Source organism: Thunnus thynnus, chromosome 24, assembly GCF_963924715.1.
Source record: "Thunnus thynnus chromosome 24, fThuThy2.1, whole genome shotgun sequence".
In the NCBI taxonomy this organism is placed as follows: Eukaryota; Metazoa; Chordata; class Actinopteri; order Scombriformes; family Scombridae; genus Thunnus; species Thunnus thynnus.
In genome coordinates, this window is record NC_089540.1 from 8,253,730 (window position 1) to 8,277,188 (window position 23,459).

Sequence of the window (23,459 nt, forward strand, 5' to 3'; positions counted from 1 at the left end):
ATTAGTTTTCAGGTTTGCTCAGACATTAGTGAATGTGTAATGAGGATAAAAAACTTAATTACTATAATTTTAGTGTTTTACTGACATGATTTTAGCCAGGATGTAACAAAGTTTCCCATTCACTTTGTGGCTTGTTTATTAGGAAGGTTCAATGAAGTTCATGTTTGAGTTGGATGTATATTTCTAGGAATTTTAAATCTGTGTCTGCTCCCGAACATGTAAGCCTTCATCAAAGGTGCTGACAGGAGTTTTTACATGGTTGTGTGTAGGAGTAAGTTGAAAGAATTAATGGGACGTTGCTGACAGATTGAGAGGAATCTCTGTCAGGGCCTGAATGAGGATGATGGAGAGTAAAAACACCCACAAAAATGTACAATACACACAGATACAGACACACAAATGCATTAGATACACATGTATGATCATGACAGTACTCGGCTTAAAGGTTATACCACATCATCTACTGTTTGCAATGCACTTAAAGGAAAATTCAATTTATTGTACTCACCAAGCAAATTATCACTAGAATCGTAGTGCACCAATGTAACAAGAGTTCCCAACCTTTTTGGCTTGTGACCCCTTAAAGAGGGGCTCTACCAATTTAGTATTGCACTTTTGTAAAGTTTGACTTACAAAAGATTGGTCAAAATCGGAGATAACCTGGCTTTCAGTCAAGCTCGAAAAAACACCAGATCATACACTTCCCATAATGCAACTTGATCACATCTTTCATTGGAACTTCCCTGTCAGATAAATTTCCATTCTTTGTAACTCCAACACTGGATATCTGTTGAAAATCACGAGAGGTCTGTTAAATTCTGTTCAATTAATTTCTGAGAAGCTGATGACATCATCAGAGTTGTTTTCTCGGACCTGACCAAGCACCTCCAGAGCCAAACAAGACATTATTCAACCTGTGTTCACAGGCTGAGTACATCCTGTGGAGATTTTCATGTGTAAAAACAATGGAGTTCCCCTTAAAGTTCCCCTCTTTTTAGAAAAGCAGTCTAGTTTTACCTTCTTGTTACATTATGCATATGTCTTTAAGTTATGAGCAGTTTCATGAGAATACATTTTAGAGGCTTGAGAGGCATCAAGAGCCTGTTGGTTGGTGTTTGTGTGTGTGTGTGTCAGATAGTTGCTCAGTAGAATCTAATGGATGTTTTCAGCCAACAAATTGGGTAACAATGTTCATTGCTTGGCTTTTTTTACTTTTAAAAGAGTATGGAAAAATTTTCTAACAGTTGTTTCTAACAACCTTTCTGATCAACTGACCACATGTGTCTTTCCCTGTTGGACTGGCTCATTCCCCAGAACTCAGCAATGAAATTTCATTAGAAAAATCCTATGGTAGTTACAGTAAAAACAACAAAAACATGAGCCACAATGTGAAAACAAAGAAAAACGAAACAATAAAATGCTCCTCTAACATCCAAATGTCCCAAGACCAAACAGTAGCAGACCTGAAGCAGGACATTGCTGGATAAATGAAACATGTGTCCAGTGTTCAAACACATGCACATTCTAGACGTATTCAGTCTTGTGAAGTTTTACCGGTGCCAGCCACAACTAACCTCTCACCTTCAACAATCTGTTAAGACACTCCCTGCTTGATTAGATTTCCTGCTGCACAGGAAAATTGACAGAAATATGGCAGTGGAAAAGTGCAGGTCAAAAGGATGGAGGCGAGGAGAAAGGTAGAGGGTGAGATGAAGGGAAAAGAAGGAGAAGGAGGGTAGAGGAGAGTTTCGGTAAGAGTGCGAGACACTGCGCTGAACGTGGGCGTGCAGCGTCCACGAGTCAGCAGCTTTGCCCTCTTCGCTCGTCTTACACACACTTTCCGGTGAAAAATATGGGTCACAAAAACACATTCCTGCTTCTGAATGTTCATATGATCTCTGTGAAAGCAGATGAGAGGAAGGAGAGAGGAAAGTGACTGAACTTTACCCAAAAAATATAAGAAAATGAGAAGAAAGGAAGGTACAGAGAGGAGAGAAAGACAGGAAGATGAAGGAAGAAAAGGAGTGAAACAGTAAATCTTTAATAGGGTAATTTTAAACATAATTCTGAGCTGTGTCTTCACTTTTAGCAGATACTGTAACACTTAGATAAATTATACCAGACACCCATGGAGCCTCAAGATCCTGAGCAGAAGTAATATGGGGTCCTGCTGTTTTTAAAGCAGCTGGCTCTGGTTCACAGTGTATCACTTCAGAGCATCCACAGGTGATGGATTTGACTCTGTGATGGATGACAGATTCCATAACGTTCTCTTTTTTTTCCTGGCATGTAAATAGTTCGGATTCAACAGCATGTGGCAAATTCTCACTTTTTCCACCTGCGGGCTGTGTGTTTACTGTATGTGTGTGAGTTCATGCTCTGACTGAGCATGTGTTGTAGACCAGCCACTCTGAAAAAACATGCTTTTCTTTTTCAACCTTCAGGCAAATCTATATATATATATACTGTATATACATATTATGTCTTATATATACACATCTATTTAATGACATCATTCAAACTTCACACTCCAGAAGTGTTTTTTTGTATGTGCCTGGTCTCCCAAAGAAGAGATTCACTCATATGCAAGGGTAGTATTCCACAAACTCAATTGCTCAAATGCAATAAATCCGTCTTGTCTAAGTCTAGAACTGCAATGCTGCAAACTCCACAAAACAGGACTTTGTTATGGCTTCATCCACAAACTCATTCTGACATGTTTAAGAGTGCAAGAGACTCTCAGCTGATGCAGAAATGCCACTGCATGTCAGACAGTTGATAAAGACGTGTGCAGAGTGCACCACATGACCTGCACATATACACAGCCGGTGGCATTGTTGTTAAATGTCTTGCTGACATGAACCATGTTGCCACACTGATGTTTAGTTTGTACTGTATGTAATGAGATAATGATTACGTGTCTGGGTTAACATGTGTGTTTTTGTACTCCTCTATGGCACTGCCTGAGTCAGAGATTGTGCGTATGTGTATGTGTATGTGTGTTACATGCGACTCATGCTCTTTGACACAAAGCAGTGCCGTGCTTTCATTCAAACAGTCGCTCAGAGATCGGTTACTCAGCACAACAAGGTCAAAGGATGACACTAAGTGTAGCCAAATGTCATAACAGCTGACACCAGATATTCAATAAACCCATTTCACTGGAGACAGGATGGTTGTGTTTTTGCCTCATGCCATTTTGATTGGAATTAAATGCTGCAGCCATAGATCCAGAATAATCAGAAGTGATAAGTTTGAATATATGCGGTGATTTACCCCTTAAACTTGGATTTCCTGCATATCACAACTTTTAGAGACTGTTTTTGACACAGTTTTAGCATGTATTTTCCCTTTAAATGCTACTCAGATTTATAAAATGGAATGTTTTGCCCATTCTAGTGATCGCGGTGCTATGGTGACGGGCTGGCCCGCTGCCCCCAGGCACTGACCTACTTCCCCAAAAGCTTGCTGTCCTTTGGGCCACCCACAATGATTTATCTGTGACCAGAGTATGTGTGGAGCTCATGGTTTGGTGGGTTTTACGGGTGTGTGTGTCAGTGTGTCAGTGTGTCACAGTGCACCAGGCCATTTTGCAGGAGCGGTTAAGTTTGGGTGAGTGTGTGACACAGTTAACCAATGGGGCTGGTGACTTCCTGTCATCAATCTTTGTCAAACACGCACATACATTCACAGAGTGTGTTGAGAGATGCAACAGAGGGAGCTCTCTGTTCAAGCACTTGTTACAAGTGTCCTCTCTAACCCCCATCATCTCCACTCTAATGTACTGTCCCTCAGCCAGACAGAACTCTGCCAGGAAGCTGATCTTTGACCCCGAGGTCACTGACCGTGAGACCCAGACACACAACAACAGGAAGTGCATTTCTTCCTCTGCTAAATCAGGCCAACAGACGCTGATCCTGCACTGCTCTTCTACATAAGCAGCAGAGCCTGCAAGTGACCATGGCACGACATCATTACGCAGACACACAACCTCACCACCAGCTGGGTAAAGGAAAACACAAACAACTCGGTCAGAGGGTAAGAGAGTCCACAATCTGTGTGTCTTATTATTGACTTCAGAAATGTTTGTCTTTTGAAAATGCAAAGAATGCTTGAGCAAATACAACCAGACCCTCACAGAGCTTTGCCACAGATGACAAGGGAATCGACTTTTGACCTGCAAGTCCAATAACATTCTTTCAAGAGGAGAAGTCTATAAGAGGAATTTCCACTTAACACACAATAAACAATCACTGTCAAGGGTTGACACACTGATAAATAGGAGGCTCATGGGGTAATCCACGCCAGGGAAGGCACCCAGACTTCCCTATCCAAAGATATAGCATTGGGTTGTTGTTTTTTCCAAAATACCTTTCGTCGACAAGGGGAATGTTTACTATACTTAATCAAATTAGAATGTTAAAGCATTATAACTTGGTGTGGCTGTCCAAGAAGGAATCCAAATGGGTGTGTTTAGTTACTTCTGCCATTTGTCCATGGAGGTATTAGCGGGGTGGGAACACGATACTGGAAGCTGAGGAGCATCAGAAGCCATTAAAGGGAGGTGAGGAAAAACAGAGTGCAGCCTCTGGACAGTATCACAGTGAGCCCAGTGTGGAGGAAGGGAAGGGAGGAGAGGAATGAAAGGTTATGGTGGGAGCATGGTGGGATTAAGAAAGAGTGTATCCTCAAAGATATGCTGCACAGGAGAAGACATTTCTAACAAGATACAATGGCAGGTGAAATGGAATCTACTCAGAAAAGGCGTCCAGTTTCGCTACTGGTGGAGAAAGAATTCAATAATATTTTGAAGTCAATTTGACAGGTGTGCAGGAATGGATCCACCCATCTGGCAGAGCAGGACAAACAAGTGGTCCAAGTCATTGAAACTAATTTAATTACTCATCACACCATTAAGGGGATTGAAAAAGCACCCAATAGCAGAATAAAAAACAACATTTCAGCACATCTCTGAGGACTGCTGAGTGTTAAGCTGCAAAGTTCAGAGTTCATTCTTGAAGCGAGGCGGAACTGGCGCTGGCAGTGAAGTCATGGTTCCTTCCAGGATGAGGACATGCGAACAGCTGCAGCCACTGACCTCTTCCTCTGGACTTCGCCACTGCACCAGTGCTTACACAATCCCAATGTAACGTTGTGAGAACTTTGGTTTGGCACCTGGAGTTGACATTGCCACACGCTAATGAAAAAGGAAAAGAATTCATATGAATGTGATTAAGCAAGTGTACTGTGGACTGGAAATTGCACACACACGCATACACACATTTCAAAAAAAGAAGGCTATTATGGGAAACGGCAGCGTAAATCACCTTCAGTTGACCACTAACTATAAAAGTTATTTAACCCTCTTTCATCGTTCTTTTCAAACGAAGCCCAGCCAACCAACCTGATTCATCATGGAACCGCTAAAGACGGAAAACACTCTCGCTGTCGCTCAGTTTCCAGCATCCCACTTTTCAACCCCGTCTGCCCTCTCTGAAAACTCCCTTGTCAGCATTTTGATAGACACACACACATACACACACACATGAACGCACAGAGTACAGATCGTCTCCAGATGTCTAATTGGAGAGAGACATAAATAGGATAACAATGGCGAAAGGGGAGAGTCATGGAGTCAAGCTGAATCAGATGAGAGGCTCGTGGCTGTCTGTCTGTATGGATTAAAGATCACTCCTACATGCACACACACACACACACACACACACACATATAAATGCATACACATGCTCAGAGCACAGTTTATATTTTCTATACAATCAGTGGTGTATATTAGAGAATATGTTATCTCTTCATTGGCCCATAAAGGTGGCTAATTTATGCATGTTGAAGGTTTCTGTCTGTTAGTTGTTAACTTCAACTTCAACATTTGATGTCAGTACAGTCATTTCAGTAAATAGAGACATGGATGCATGTAAACATACTGAGCCACTGGCATTGGCTTGCTCACTTCTGGGCTCAATCACACTGGGCAAGGTACAGAGAGGAAGAGAATAACCTTCCTCTGATTAATACTGTGGTTGTCAATCAAACAATAAAGGGTTCCAGACTAGAGAGATGTTGGAGGAAGCTGTGACAGTAATCACAGCCTAAAATTATTGACAAAATGCAGCATATCGCACGTCCAATTGACAGACTGAGCAACCCCGTCTTCTAAAAATGACATTCAACATGGGTCACTGTACATGACTTCTGTGCAGTGTTAGGATGTCATATTTCCTAGACTGAGAAAAACTTTGCCTCTGAACGTAATCCAGGCAGCAATTATGTTTCCTCCAAAACATTTGGCAAAGCAAATTAGTAGTCCTTGGGCCAGACAGGAAGACATGGTTGCTTATTGCTTAAAACAGAAATTACACACACAAAATTGTATAGACATTTAAATACAGCCTGTGGGTGATGGTTGAGAATATGCAGAGGTCAGAGTGAAGGGTTATCTCTGAGACCAGCCGGCTAACGTTGCAGGGAGGTTCTCACAGATCCTATCTCGATGGGAGACAATGAACTCTCCCAGCGCGCTCCATTAAAGACCAGCATGGCTGGACATTCTCTAACCATGTCAGACTCCCTCCTATTAAACGTGACTACAAATGGTTGGTGCTTTTAAAGGCCTCCTCCCCGAGACCTTGTCCCCCCCATTCAAATTTCTATGAAAACAATCTGCCAGACAAAACCACAGTCGATGTAGGACGGACCTGTAAGTGTGCAGATGCACAGCTGTGCCTTTTCAACGGCAGGAAACATTTGATACATGCTCTTTGTCTTGTTAACCAGCAATTTGGCTGTAAAGCAAAACTGAAGATGATGGCATTTAAATGAACATATTTGGGTATAGATGTTCCAACTAGACTTCCTAATGGTTTAAATCACAAATTATTTTAGACACTCGAGATCTGGTCCACCAATTTTAGAATGATAAATAGTGGCAGTGGGTGGGTCGAACCTTTTGTTTACATTTGGATTATAGACTGTACATTGGCTTTAGACTGCTCTTCTTGCTTGTTATCACACCTGCAGTGTGCTTTTCCGATTACAGACATTAGTCCTCAGGACTTGGCTAGTACTTGGGCATCAACTAGCTCCTTACTTAAAATAACAACAGGCCTGCTGTACATTGTTTGACTGAGTTATTGAGTTATCATTTTGTTAAGATGTATTTGCTTTTTTTTGGCGTGTGCATTACGGTCTATCAGACAGAATTGTCATGAGCTAAATCACATGATGATGTGTTCAGAAAACTGGATACCGTGTTCCAAGATGGCACCTTATTCATTCTTGTGAAAGTTGTAAATTGGATGCATACGTCAAAAACATTTCCCAAGCTTCCACAGGTGTCTGTGTTGTCAAAGAGCATGTCTTTCTTTGACCAAGTCTGTTGACGTCCTGCTGACTTTCCGTACACATGAATTGCACAAGAATACTTTACAAATGCAAATCCATGAGACTTTTTCATTTTTATTAACCCTAACTGATCAAATTGTGATGACACAAAGTATTATATCAGAGTCTTTGGATGCTCAAAAACATGATTTAATCATTTTACAGCTGTTCCTTTTGTAATGGTCAATATGGGCAAGTCTTTTTCAGCCAGTGGGTGTCGTGTAACTTGCAATTCTAACTGTGACCACTATGCCAAAATCACCACACAGCCCAGTTTGTTCTGGGAAGACAGCTGCAGAATAATTTCTGCTTTGGAGGCCCCTAGAAGGTCAGAGATGACCCACACATCTTCAGTAAAGTCCAGGAGACAAAAAATACATAAAGTAATATCATAGAAAGAGAAGAAGAGGAATTTGTACAAAACTTCCTCTTTACACAAGCAAACAGAGTTAAATGGAAATTTGAATTTAACTAACGGAAGCACTGGTGTCAGGTAGAGGGGAACAGCGCTACCTGACACCAACAGTCATTTGCTTGTAGTGATTAAGCATCACAGCTCATTTGATAATGCTACAAAAACTTAAATGCTATTCTTATTGTAGCCTTTACAGTCAAGTTCAACTGTCACATTGGTTTATGTCACTAGGTCACAATGCATTATATGACATACACTTCTTGTATCACACCATAATTTTAATATTGGGTTGATTCAGTTTATGGCACCGGATAAACTGTTATAACATGCTCCAGCTGTGTTTCCCTCTCAGCTCGATTTTGACTGATGTGTTTTCATGTATCGCTCAGCAACATACTATCCCACTTTAAAAATGTGGGTCATGCCGGTGAAAAACAGACAGGAGGACTGACAACCACATGGGGTCAGGGAGAAATGATGAATGGATGAAATAAAGAAGAGGCACTTGGGTAATGGGAGCAGGATGTTTTCTGACAGGCAGACGGGGAGAAAGAAAGACAGAAGTTGAGGACAGATATAGATAGACTTCTTCCTTCATCTCTGACGTGGCAGGACAAATAGAAAGAGTGTGAGAGATGAGAGGACAGACAACCTGCCAGCTGAATGTCATCTGGAAAATGTTTTCGACAGATGTGGGGTAGCGTCTGACTCTGATTTGAGAAGAGGAGAGGATGGGAGGATATTGGAAGATGGTAAGAGAGGAGGACAGGATATGGAGAGAGAGAAAGAAAGGAAGAAAGAAGAGAGAACAGATCCCTATCAGAGTAGGTATCGCTGTTATCCTCCCTGGATGAGAATGAAAAGCATTCCCGTGACCACCATGGCCTCTTAAATGAGAGTGGCTTTGGTGGCGTTCCAAAGCAGGGACCCCCTGTTAATCCCCTGTTTATTGACACCAGGTGTTGGTGGGTGTAGGAGAGGCATATTGGTTGTACAACTTTGTCATTTGGACATGATATCTACGCTAAACACAACTCTATTCTTATTGTTTCGTCAGGGTAGAAGAGTTCAAGTTCAGACTCAATTGCCATAAGTGACGGCATGGAAAGAAATGTTCTACCACGCAGTTGCTGACAAGAAGCATCAGATGCAGTCTTAAAGGAATAGTTTTGAACATTATGGGAAAAACAATTATTTGGCTTTTGCCTGTGTATCGAATATGAAGTTACAGCCAGCAGCTGGTTAGCTTAGCTTAGCATAAAGCCTGGCTAGCTTGGCTCTGTTGAAAGATAAGTGTGTTGGTCATCACTGTGAGGTTACCAGGAAACCAAATAGTCATTTTTACACTTGTACAAATAAGATGTATCATAGTAGTAGGAAATTGATCAATAAGCATATTTTGCCAAAATGTTGAACTATTACTTTAAAGCAATGATTGTAAATGTTTTTAGCTGTTATGATGGAAGTAATCCCTTTGCCAGTTCCCAATTATGTCTCTAGCTTGTATCTTTAGCTTCCTTGCTAACCCACTAGAAATGAGTTCTTCCATATTGAAATTGCGATTGACACCTAATATTTGCATTACTTAATGTCCATTCAACAAGCAATTTAATTGACTACTTTAGAAAACACCCATAAAAGAAAACATACTAATTATTATACCCCTAATCTTGTTATTCTGTTACTTCTCCATCTGTTTCCATCTTTCTATAATCTGTACAGTGTGTCGTTTTTGACTATTGAAACTCAGTCCTTTCCACCTTCCACCTGTTCCTAATCACACTGGTCACACCATCTTACATCTTTGCTCCAATAACCAAACTCCGTGACCAATCAGTAGCCATGAAACAGTACCCTTCAGTGACATCTCCATGGCCATCATTGTTAGCTGGCATCTTAAAGCAGAGAGACATTCTTTGGCATTCAGAACCAGTGAACACCCTGCACAGCGCATTTTTCAGTGGCTTCCCAGAAGACAAAACCAGAACCACATGGCAGGACGTTTCTAAGAAACTACCCTGTGGAAGGTTTGGAATGACATCCCAAAAACACCTAAATTTTTCACTGTCATCTGCACTGTGAGTCACGCTCAAACATGCCTGTAAATGTCATATAGACGTAATGTAGCATTTAATGAACAAGTGCAGAGCGCTGACATAGAACATAATTTGGAAAAACATCAGCTTTGAGTGACTCTGGGTGTTTTTTAACTGATGAATGGTCATTTTAAATGATACAGTGTCCTCAAGCCTCATGCGTGGGCCCTGCTAAATCATTCAAAATTGCTATAGTAACATTTTAGGAAGGGCTGTAAGCCAATGCTGTCTGTGCCTGGTGCAGTCCATTATGTGGCTGGGGACTCTTGAAAAGCATTTTATTTTAGAACATTTTTTGTTTTATTTGTTGGAATTCTCTTTACATTCTGACAGCAATCAATAAATCTAATGCTCTGGCAATAAAAAGAAAATAGTCCAGCATCTGTGGCTGTCACAGGCCTGTAATAAGTCCGTCCAATCATTTCATTCAGTCCGCATGAAATGATTGAATGGCCGACTTACCTGTCTACCCGCACGCACTCTGTCCATGCGCTCTTTGAGCATGACCGGAGTCCTCCACAAGGCTAGGCAGACAAAAAAGAAAATTTGAAGGCCAGGTAAGTAGTGGGATACTGATGGATAGGAATTGATGGGACTGCTTGAATTGCAGGAGAGAACGTGTAATCATCTGACTATTGCCTGTAGTGCAGGGGAAACTAAACAGCGCACAATCTTATCAGCAACACCATAGTGACAGACTTTCAATGGAAGGGAACTCCCAGAAGTGAAAAGCAGTGATAGATTTTTATGCATCACTGTGGGGAAACTCGTGGGAAACTTACTTTTGTGGCAGACCTCAAAGAGGTAAGAGGTGGTCCTGTTTACCGTTTATTGTTTACTAAAGGTTGTTGTGCCTTGAGAGGAAGTTGTGTGTGTTGCATATGACTTGCTCGTCTGGTGGGAGGGGCTCAGGGCAGAGAGGAGAGAGGGGGAGAGCTGCAGGAGGTATTTTCAAATTCTGGCCTTTTTTTGGTCTTTTCCAGAAAACTGCCTAGCCCAGCTTTAAGTAGTTTATTCAAAAGATGAGTTGAAACATAGCAAATCAGCTTGGTGATTTCTGTATAGTTCATGAGGTGTGACATCCAGCAGCGTTCCTGCTAACAAATTGAGAGTTTATTCCTCAGAAAGGATGGAGAGTTCCTGGCTTTCACAACTCTGCTTGTGGATCTAACGCAGATCAAACACAATGTGGGCGTATTGATATTGGCCCGGTGTGTGTGTGAAAGAGGAAGCTGCTCCTGTCACCGGGGGAGAAGAGCAATGTCTACAGTATGTGCGTTTCCATATGTGTGTGTGACCGCAGATGGATCTCCCTGGCTGCAGCTAAAAGGTTCCTTGAGCAGGGGGAACCTCCCTTCCAAGCTTTCCGCTTCCTCGTCCCACACCCTCCAGACCTCCACCCAGGCCTCGCTGGTTCTGTCGCCCAGGGATGGGCAGCCCTCCCAGGGCTGAGCTCGCTAATTGTTCCCCTGTGTTATTCCGTCACGGCTCTTCCTCTGAGAAGGCTTGGCCAAGGCAAGCATTAGACTGGATGTATCGATGGTGTGTGTTTTTGTTCGTGTGTCCGCGAGGGTGTGTTAGCTCCCATCAGTCCCCAGTTACAGGAAGAGAATGAGGAAATTACGGTCATCTTCGTCACAAAGTGTGCACACTCATTAGACCTTGGCCTTTCCCATTGTTCCAATTCACACGTTGATCTGCCCTGACGTGGTAAGTGTTTTCTTTAAGGAAGTCGGATATGACTTTATAGTGGGTGTTTGTGTGTGTGTGCGCAATTGCTGACTCATTCAATATATTCTCAACTTTAAAAATCCTTCTGTCTTTCAACAAATGTAATTTTTCTCTCCTCATTTGCAAGATTTTTTTGTAATTTTTTTTTGACACAAACACTCAAAACAAGCTATTTGGCATTGGAGTTACTTATTTCAGTGAATTTCATAGTTTTGAGCAGAAATAAGACATTGCATGCATGTCTCATTTCTTTCCTTTTGAGTGACTGATGCATGTCTTGAAGGCAGTTGGAGCAGCGATGTAGGTGGCTGCAGACTGATGGATGTTTCAAGGTGCTGTGTGTATTTTTCAGAAAAACCCAAAGGGGAACAGAGGCGCTGCGAGACCTTCACCCGTGCTCTCACACACCACATGTGCCACCTTAAGGGGATTGTGCATGTGTGTGTGTCTAAGTATGTGTGTGAGTGTGCATGTGTGTTCCAGGCTGTGGGAAATACAGCCGCTCAACATTCCACCTCTCACGCCCATGGAAACCAAGGACAAACTTTATTTTCTCCCTGTTTCTCTTAAACCACATGACATTTAATGTAAAGTTATGTAAAGCTCATTCAAGAGAAACAGGTCATTTTAAAAGAAATATCTGCATTTAAAAGCCCTATTAAATATTACTTGGTAATTCTTTTCATTTGTGTTTGCATCAACTCAAAATTCAAGTATGTGCTTGCAGAAAAGAGGCCAAAAAATAATGTAATATGTCATATCCAGAGGCAGTTTTTAGTATATTTTGCACTTTATTCACTCTTTAACTAATTGCAGTGCATTTCTATCAATGATGTTTAATGTGTAAGTGCATCTGTGCATTAAGCCAGCAAAATAGTCTCCTTCCATCTTTCTATCAGCCCTTCAATCCCACAGTCTGCTGATCTCTGAGCTCTACACACAAAGACAGGTCAAAGGCCAAGCGCACACACATCATTACACACATGCACTTTTTCATCCATAATAAGAACACATGGACGGCAAAACAGGGAAAATCCCCTGCAGACTTTAAACAAAACTTCCCCATTGAGCATCTTGTCTTTTGATAACATGACTGATGAGTGATCCGTGCATGTCTGTGTGTGTGTGTGTGTGTGTGTGTGTGTGTGTGTGTACGTGTGTGTGTGTGTGTGCATGTGTGTCCAGTGTTTACCAAAAGGGCTGACTGTTCACATGTCTCGTCAGGTGATGTATGTTGCCGGCTACCTGCAGTGCAGCTGGAGGCTGTTTTGGACTGCATGTCTGGCCAAAGAATCCAAGATAAAAATGCATAACTCACTCAAAAGTTTATATTTGAATGAACCCAGACATCTACACACATAGACACACTAGCAGAAACACAAACTCACATCACGAGAAAGCGAAAAACACATATCAGCATCAGATAAAGAATCTCTTTCATTTGCCACTGATACAATAGATGCACAGGGAATTACATTGCTAAACAGTTACATAATACACAATGGATACACAGCCTCACATACAACACAGCCAAGATATTTTCTAGCATGTTAACTAGATAAATGCACAAACAAAATCTTAAACACCAATGCTGTCTCCTAAAAAGTATGTGGCAGCGTCATGCTCTACAAATGACTGTTACTCAAAAATTGCTGATAAATTTCCAAGTTCAAGGGTTCTTGGATGCTGAAACTTGTCAAAATGAGAAAGAGGGAATGACCTCATGTTGCAAATCTGGTGAAACTGGACCCTGAAAATCAGACTGTGGTAGCAGTTGTTATGATAATTTTTTTTTTTTTTACAATGATCAAAGAAATATAGCAAATACAGTTTTTTTCTGCCACTGGCACAGGAAGTTGACGTCCCCATTCGTAATCCTACCTGCAAAGCTGGTTGACTGGTGTTTCTTTCCAATTGGGGAAACAGTCGTTAATAAGCACAACACCAGACCTATTTGAGTTACTGTAAGAAGTGGAGATGTGGGCAGTGATTAATCTGGAATCAGCATCAGTTTTTCTAGGAAATGTAATGCCACAAGACATATTTATATTGAACACATCAGCAAACAGTTTACTATCAACTTATTTAATTTGCTTACCCAAGAATCCACTCCAGGCAAATAAAGCATGATTCATGTTTTTATGGTTGCATTTAAGCATCTGAAAGCACTTGGGGTCTTGGTTAAATGTAGAAAAAGTCAACCCTAACATTAACCAAGTGTTTTAGTAGCCTAAATCTAACACCACATATAATACAGATTGCCCGATTATGACCTCGGGCAAACCCAGGAACTTTGGTTATTCAGGAGGAAATTACAGTATATTTCCTCAAAAACCTATTTAGCAAAGCAAATAATTATATGAATGTATTTTGTAAGAGACAGGTTTGTTTACACACACACACACACACATACACACATACACCACATCCTTCCCTGTCGCTGAACCCATAAAACTAAAATATAAAACTTCCAACTTGTTTGTGATTTTATTACACTGAAGGTCCTGAGTGAGCAAGTTTGGGGTTTTATTTACGACAAACATTTTGGACTTGCTGCTCTTCTGTTACTGATGTGCAAGTGATGAAAGATATACACTATGGAAGTAAAGTTTACACTTCAACATGACACCATTAATACATCAAGATATTTATCACAGCGGGCTGAAGAGTATTTGTGGGTGTTGTGAGGGCAAAATAATGTGAAGAGGGTGATGAAGAAGGCTGTTTTCAGTGACGCCATGGTTGTTTTTCACCCACCCGCTGCTGATGAAATTGGAGAAGTTGATTGGTTGGGTCCTGATCTTTTCTAGAAAAATCCATGCTGCTGTAAAACAAGACTAGGTCAAAACCTAATATATGGCTGAACTGTGTGGCCAATTTGTTACAGGGGAAGTCAGTGGTAGTGTCTATAATGTGAATTCCTGGATATTAAATGTTCATTGGCAACTTTCTGTAGTCGTCCCAGTAATATTTGTTGTTAAAGTGTACTGAAGTTATATGTCACATGACATGGTTAAGCAATGTTTGAGAAAAAAAGGTTATAAATGCAGTTGCAAAATCAATACTTTCCTCTCATATCTTTGGATGTTTGATTTGACAGAGAACTTATTTTAATTTTAATTAGAACTATTCTAATTATCTATTAACTCCCCCTGTTTACGTAGGATTAGCATGCTAGGCTAACAGTCCGTCAACTGTGTGACTTTATATCCACGCCATAACGTCTTTCAGAGCACACAAACACCGTAAACACACCTGTAACCTTATTTTTATAGAGTCTATGGACTACACACAGGCTATGCTAACAATGCTAGCCATTCTAAGTAGTTGCTAACTGCTGTGCAAGCTGGTAAATTGATCCATTGCATCTCTTTGTATCTGCGGGTTGGTGCTCCTGTCAGTGTTGGAGCCCCCATGTGAGATGCTTAGGTCGGTAAATGTGCGTTTTTAAAACTTATTTCGGGAGATGCGCTCCCTCTCAGTCCCTCTGAGTGAGTGAGTGGCAAGACATTTGGGTTTATAGGGCAGGTCCGTGGCCAGTCCAGCCAAAAAGATGAAATCAGTCCGTTAAAACATAAAAACTGAGGGTGGCAAACTGAAAAAAGTACTGAGAGGATGGGAAGGTTGCACACCTGGCAATTCAAATAATGGGAACACGTTTCCCTTTTGCTGCGTGATGCCAAGGTATAACAAGCTTCTTACACCTTCATACACATGCTCAGAATTGCACCTGAATCATTCAGTTGCTGGTTCAGGCTGACTTCAGTCCAAAAGAAGCTGAGCCAACAGCCAAAACACATAGAAGCAGACTGTGTAGAAAGAAAAGCATGTGTGACAGGTTTGGTGTGTATACCTGATTGTAGGAGCATGAGTAAGCATTTCGTGCATGTGTGTGAGCTCCACTGTGTGCGTGCCTTTGAATCAGAGATCACACACACACACGCTGGCGGTGCGGCACAGTGCAGCAGGTCAGGAGTGTGTGTGTGGGCCCGGGCCCCGGACAGCTGAATAATAATGTCAACGGGTTGATGTGGTGAGGCCTGCCATGAGAGCGCTGTAGGTTCGCGCCGTCAGCTGTGCCTCATCAGGGAAACCCTCACCGCCAAACCTCCCTTCTTCTTCCTCCTCAGCTCCTGCTCTTCTCCTCCACCACTCTGTTTTCCAACTGGCTCTTTTCCCCTGTGATCCTCTTTAAACCCATCTGTTTCCCTTCGCCTCCACACTATCACCTTTCTGCTTCTTCCCCCTTTTTATCAGTTCTTTTCTTTCAAGCCGGAGACTTTCTTCTCCTCTCGACATTTTCACTTTTGTCTTTCAACAAATATTAATTAAAAGTCACAGAACATCAAAACCAGCCACGTCCAATCTTCATCCCCTATCGTCTTTCTGTTTTGCATGTCTTTTATCTTTCCGTACCACTTCCTTCTCGAACTTAAGCACCGTCTGACTTAAACTTCTTGCCTGTATTTATATCTAAATTCAACCTGTTTCACACACTCCATCCATGTTTGATCTCACTTTTTTGTTGCATCCACCCTGCAGTGCCATCACTGGGATAAAATAGGTGGAGTTGGGGTCATGTTTGTGAGTATGTATATATGAATCAAGGACTTTTTTCTCTTTTTTTTGGGACCACAGCAGGGGAAGGGAAGGCACAGTCCTCATTTCCCAGAGGATGTTGAAGACTCTTTTTCTCACGGTGGTCTGGGAAGAGCTGTAAGCTGGCATGGCTTGGCATGGGTTGGCACAGGAAGTGGCTGCCTTAACCCTGCAAGGGATTCCGGCCAGTTCCATTTCCTGTCAAACATCCTCCCAGAGGAAAAGGGCTGCAGGGCATTAGAGACAATACCCACAGTGGGAGAAAGAGTGAGCACAACTGGACTCACTAAACATTTCACTTTGAACCCTACATCATCTGATGTCTGCCAGAGTTGATTTAAAGTTTTGGTCATTTTCTCACCCACTCTTACTGGTATCTAGCTATGCAAATAGTTTTGGTTTTCTTCGTCCATCATTGGAACTTTTATTGGAACTTCCCCAACAAGTCCTCCAAGCTAAACATCAAAATAAGTAATTTATCATTGCCTCCAAAAAACAACCATATGAGGACAGGGACAGATAACAAAATTTACATCACACGGACCATCAAAGCCAAAGTATTGTGGGCTTTACTCTGCTAATCCACATAGCACTTTGTTTTCATAGGGACTATTTCATTGATAGAAAGTTACATGCAAACAATGTAACTGTGACGTTGGAGACCATGATTTACATCCCGTGTCGAGACTGTCCTCCTAAGAAAAACACCCTAAAGCAATGCACGTTCTTGTTTGTCCGCTAGCGGACAAAGTCTTGTCTGTCAGGAGCAAAGAAGGAAACCGTGTGATGTTGTAGAACCACAGATTTCGCAGAGGGAGGAGGTTGGGGTAGTTGGATGGGTCAACAAAACCTCATACTTTAACATGGAAAACCGCGAAGACCAAGTTGTTATTTGAACCCAAACCATAGTCTTTCCCTAACTCCTAACCAAATCATTTTTGTAGCTAAAGCTAGCCAAACCTTAATCATAGCGATGTCAGATCTCAAGACGGTTTTATTTTTGCAGGGATTTCAGAGGGCACTGACACTTGATATCATCAAACTGACCACAATCTTTACCCAACATTACTTTATATTGCATAAACTTAACCAAAGCTTAACCATAGAGTTGGCACACCCAAAATGTTTTGTGACAAGGAATGCGCGATTCGGAAGGTACTGATAAACAATGTTGTCTGACCTATACAAGATGATAAAAAAAAAAAGATACTGAAAAAAAATTATTTTTTTTGCAATTTAGGTGAATTAACACTTTACAAATTACAACTTAATGTAGATGCACACAAATACAGTGGCCAGTAGTGTTCTACTGACATAGATGAAAATAATTTCCATCAGGGTTTAATTTACACCATATGACACAAAAACTCTCCACCACACCCATTGAACTTTGGGATACATTAGCTTTTTGTATTAATGAGTACAATGACAAAAAGGAAAAGGAGTAAAAAAAGTTCCATCATAAGTATTTAATAACAGGCAAATATGAGGCGGATATATTGTGTTTCTGTTGTTGTTTTTCTAAAGCAGTATGTTGGAGTTCTCCTATTTTTCAAGGGCTCATATTCCACTGGACGAAATTCTTCTCTATCTGATAACATTACAACACAAATTCTCGTTGCTCATAACTTGAGGTGTCTCTGGATGTTTTCTTGTCTTGGGATTTTTTTCAGTCAGGGTTAAGCATCATTTTTGTAGGGCATGTCCTACCTACCACTGTCTGGATCTCTGTCTTCTAAGCTCATGTTTTTTGGGTGCGGGCCAGGCGAGACGCAGGGCAGAGTTTGCCTCTGCGGTTTTCGGTCATGCATTCTCTCACACAGCATTCCAGACAGATCTCCTTACATCTACACATTTTGTCCTCTTTTCTCTCTCAATCCCTCTTTCCCCTTTTGTCTCTGAGGGCAGCATACCACAAAATCACTGGCTGTCACAAACAGACAAAGTAACTTTCACTGCAGTTGGGAAATTATGTTTCAAGTGTGCATATTCAGTGTAGATAGCTGCTATGTGCTCTTGACTCTACTGGCTTATAAATATAGGCTGACACAAAGATCCAGAATTAAACACCTTTACAAAGATGTGAAACATCCAATCACAACATAATTGCTGTAATTTCAAGCTTCATTTGGAGTAAAACACTTCATACGGCTGCAGTGCTAACACTACCGAGCACAAGGGAGCCACAGATTCACGAGGAAAGCCGTTTTTGGTTTTATGAAGTGCTAATGTCCAGGAATGCTATTCCGGCTGGCTATTAAGAGCTTAGATAGGAAAGAGGCCCTTGAGTTCAGGAAAAGAAAAAAACAAGATACTTTAATAGAAAACGTGAGGAGCGGGATGTCGTGCCAGGTCAAGTTAAACTGACTATGAGCCTGGAATATCGTGAGGTTACTAGCTGAGGGGTTTATTGGAAATTTTATCTGACCTCTAAAGTGGGTCAAGTTCATTCTCTTGATGTATTGCTTTATTTTGTAAGGCATGATCAAGGAAAAACAAGTCCATACAGGGATACGTCTCTCTCTTTTTGTTTGATAGATTTATGCTCACAGCATCACGGGGAATCCGAAGGAAGAATCCAAGAAACATCGGTCAGGTCAAGAGACTGCCAAATATAGACTTGTGTACAGAAGATTGCATTCCCAAAAGCTCTAGTTTTCCTGGCCTTGAGGAGCACCATCATTTTGGCAAGAGAAACACGTCAGAGGACAGCGGGTGCCTATTGTGTCTGGGGGCAATTCATCACAAGGGGAAGGCAATGAAAAGCCTGGATTGGACATGAGGGGTGACTGTAAATCTAGCCAAGCCGCCGTGACCTGCAGGCCAGAGCAGTAACTCACCGCGGATGTGCCTGTCTGTCAAAGTGTGTAAAAGAGAATCTGTGTGTGTCTGTGTGAGTTTGGGAGAGAGCTCTTTACCTCTACAGCTACAATTTTGTGTTTTGCATTTAAATAATATAAAAAACAATCCTTATTTTTATATGTTTTTTTGTTTTTTTCCTGTAGACTTCCTGCTAAAATCATTATTAAATGTGTCTCTACTCATGTTGTCTATATCCGAATAGTTTAATGCAGGTATCCGCACAATCAGTGGACCTGACAATTTCTCACAAATGAGGGGACACAGCTTCATCTTCATAAACAAAGAAATTTAGGTTTACATTGTTTCTCACCAAAATGCACTGCACATATCCTTGAGGCCTGAGAAACATATTTAAAAGCAATTCCTTCCTCATTAAGACATTTGTAACTTAGCCGAAAAAGATGACCGAACTCTTTACTCGTAAAAACATTCCTCAATAGGTCTACTACCGTTAAAAAAAAGCTCCACATTGTACTATTAAGTTGCAGTGCATCACTTCTGCCGCTATAAACTATTTCTTCAGTGGCTTTTAACGAGCCATTTCTACTGTTCAACATTTTTTTCATGCTTCCTCTTTTTCTTTTTCCACACAGCTTGTAACAATTAATCAATTGTATCCTCCATTGAACCCTGTGGTTTTGAGGTTGTGAATATATTGTGTATTGGTGTTTCCATTGTACTGTTAGGATATGAGGATGATGAAGTGTTTTCAGCCTGGCTCAAAGTATAGAGACTATGTTTCTTGTTGCTTCCCTTGATGTCTGATGAGGATTTGTGCAGGTTTTGCTCCAGCAACTAAGAGTTTTATAATGCAGACAGTGTGCAGAAGGTGACTATTTTATTACGTTGCTCCTTTTAAAATGAGCCACTTGGGATTTTCATGAATCACAACTCTGGCTTGGATTAGGGCAAAAGGACAGAAACCGTACAGAGGCTTTTATAAATGAGGTCCCAGCAGAGGAGAGTGAGGTTATAGGCTTAGATTTGGGCCAGAGGATTGGACCCTCCCTTCAATCCTTAGAAATGTTTCCTCTGACTGTTTGCTGCTTTGACATGAAATCATACTTTCCTTTTTTGTTCAGCTAAGTCTTGACTTGACAGACCAAGCAGTCAGTAAAATATGAGGCTTGAAAATGTCCCACATGCTGACCAAAAACTCAGCTTTATCCCTGCCAAAAAACCATAAACACATGCCTCACTCCATGACACCACCACCCACTCCTCTCTTCTCAGCTCGCCTTACAATCTGCAAATTTTTCCAGAAGAATGTTAACACACTGGAGTCAGGTTGTGGCAGCAGGACTGCAGTTGTTGATCTCAGCCCCTTTGTTTACCGCTCAGGAATCCGAATGTGTCATTATGAGACGAGGCTCTGCTCTTTTCACAGATTCCTCTCCTCCACCTACTCTATTAAATAAGTGGTTGTTGAAAGGTGGCAGGTGTAATAAAGGAATCACAGCTTGTGTTTCTTCAGGTGAGGGCTTGTAAATATTTCATCATGGACAAATTGCTACTGAGCTGGTTTACAGGTGTGCGCTCATGATAATAACGCAGGTAAAGAATACAATACAGGAGCTAGCTACAATTTTAGATATACTGAGGGAATGAGTCCAACATTTTATTCCTTTGGTTAACTGTTTAATTATAATTTTTTTACATTTAATTCATATTTCCTCACAATCCCTCTGTGTTTTTGTTTTTTTGGTAGGCATAAAAATAATGAAAAATTGAAAAAACTGGAATGAGCCTATCCCCCATGTTTGAATCAGTCTCCACCATTAAAAATACTGTATAAAAAGGAAAAAATGTCAGCCATAAACACAATCAAAAATGGTATTTGATGCATGAAGAATATGTTTTTATCTACATACTGTCATTTGAAAACATATAAGTTGCAAAATGTTAAAATAAATGACCTGGAGGCCTGACGATGGAGGGCATCTCACAGGAATTTAATGTAGTATGTGTAAGACTATTTGTTTATACCTGTCATTCTACTCATATGTGTTTGTTTGCTCACAGCTGTGTGTGTCTTATGTGGCGCTGTAACTCAAGAAAGCACCTGTAAGCCCTGAGGTTCTTGTATGCCCCTCACTCTGGCTGACAGCGTCAAACTAAGCCATCAGATAAAGTGAAATGTGACAGCATGTCGGGCTGTCAGGCTGTAGTAAACTCTCAGAGCTAAGATGCCTGGAATGCATCCCCCACCCTACCACCCCCAGTCAGAGGGGAGAAAGGTGCGGGTATAATTACACCAAAAATGACTCTATCTCATGTTAATAATACAGTGATTACAGCTGACAGTTCAGCACACTGAGCACTGACAAGTTTGTGAGGGGAATTTTCTTTGTCTTTCAACACAGAATTTGTTCTCATGTTATCATCCTTTTTTAAATCTTAACTTGACCAACTGATGAAAAACAAAACTAGTTAATTGGTGCCAGTGAACATGCAGGAAAGATTATGAATCTGTTTTTCTCTACCCGTCCATCGATCATGCATGACATCACCGGCACACTAATTCCATTTTACGAGAAGTTAGGGAAAGATGCATCTCATCCCTGACTGTATACTTAAAATTATACACAGTTGCGTAAGGGAGGTCTTTGTTGATCATTTGTTCCGTATGCCCAAGTGTCAAATGAGTTAGCGGTTACACCACTGGGTAGATTTCGAGAGATTTTGCAAGTTATTTATTATGCAAAGGGTGAGTACTGCACACGATCATAACAGGATGATACAAATTATGTGTTACTGATTATTCAGAGGCACACATGTTTGCCATTGTCTTTCTCAAAGCCTTGAAGCAAATCTGACTGCAAATCTGATTCATCTGAAAACAGTAAGCAGAAACATCAAACTAACAACAATTATTCATTATTCCAGCCCCATAAGTTAGAGCGGTTTGGCTCACTGTGGTGTGGGAAAGCTCGACATTGCTTTGCCTGGGACACACGTGATTTTAAGAAGCCTGTGCAACACATACTTGACAGTACTGAAGTACCATTGTATGAGGCAAACCACATTAATTGCCACATTTATCCCCTTTTTCTTGCATACTCTTTGCCTTTTTATTGACCAACTCACTTTCCCTGCATATTTTCCCTTCCGTCTGCCTTTGTGACTACAGTGCTGTGCCAAATAGGTTTCTGCATCACTGTCTGTCCATCTTCATTCCAGCGCTGTGACCCAAACATCCAGACAGCAGGACGAAGCCAAACAAAAGCCCTGAACTTTGAGAATTATTGAATTACATTTTTTTTTTTTATTTCACAGGGTTTACAAATATAGGTATTTTGTTAATTTTGGAATGAAGCACCATAAGTATGAATGTATGGCACCTGAGGACAAATCACACTTGGTGTACAAAACATGATTTCATTTCCTCAAAAAGAGGGAAAATCCACACTAGTACACAAAATAACAGCAAAAATGATGCAACCACAAATCACAGCAATCATCATTGAATAGCAAACAGGTTACTCCAACCGCAGCCATTTTGTGAGAAACTGTCATCATCTGAAAAAAATTAGAGCTCAGGGGGCAACTTTGGGAAATGCCTTCCTTAAGGACACATGCCAAGGTCTAACTGCTGGTTCAGTGTCTGGGAAAGTCCCAGATAATTTAATGCTGAGACAGTATAACCAGACTATACAAGATACCAACTCTGAGCAGAGGTTACGTTATGTGGTCCTGTGGGAAAGAGATAAATATATGGAGAGTAGACAGAAGGAGAATAAAGGGCAGAGTATAGAGGACAGATGAAATCTTCTTTTGGAAAGGTTAAAATGCAACTCTATCAGAATTTGACACACTTGATAAAACAATAAAGAAGTAAGTTTAAAAAGTTCTTGCTATACATAATGTCTTTGTTTTAATATTTTAGGTTGTTGTGATGTATATGACACATGTGATGTCATGGAGGCTTGTTGAGAGAACCTAAAAAAGTTTGGTGCAAAATGCATCATCCACTTCAAAAAACATTCTTTTCTCTTTAATCTTGCAGAAATAAAGAAACTGTACAACAGTAATTTGTCTTGCACTGTACCAAAACTTGAGGAAGAAATCTTCAAAACAGAATTCAAAGCAAAATAATGAAGACAGAAGAAAATAGGCTACATATTTACTACAAGACAGGGATAAAGAGGGAAGGACGGAGACAGAGCAAACTGGAAAGCTGGTTATTAGAGCATGTTGGTCTTGTTGTAATGGGGCCCTGCTGCACTCTAAATGACAGACTTCTTTGGCTTCTATCAGTCGGCATCTCTCTCTCTGGCTTTCCCAGAAAACTACTGAGGTGAAACAGATACGGGCCTAATTGGGGTTTTACAATCACGTACACGGCGTGCAGTATGCAT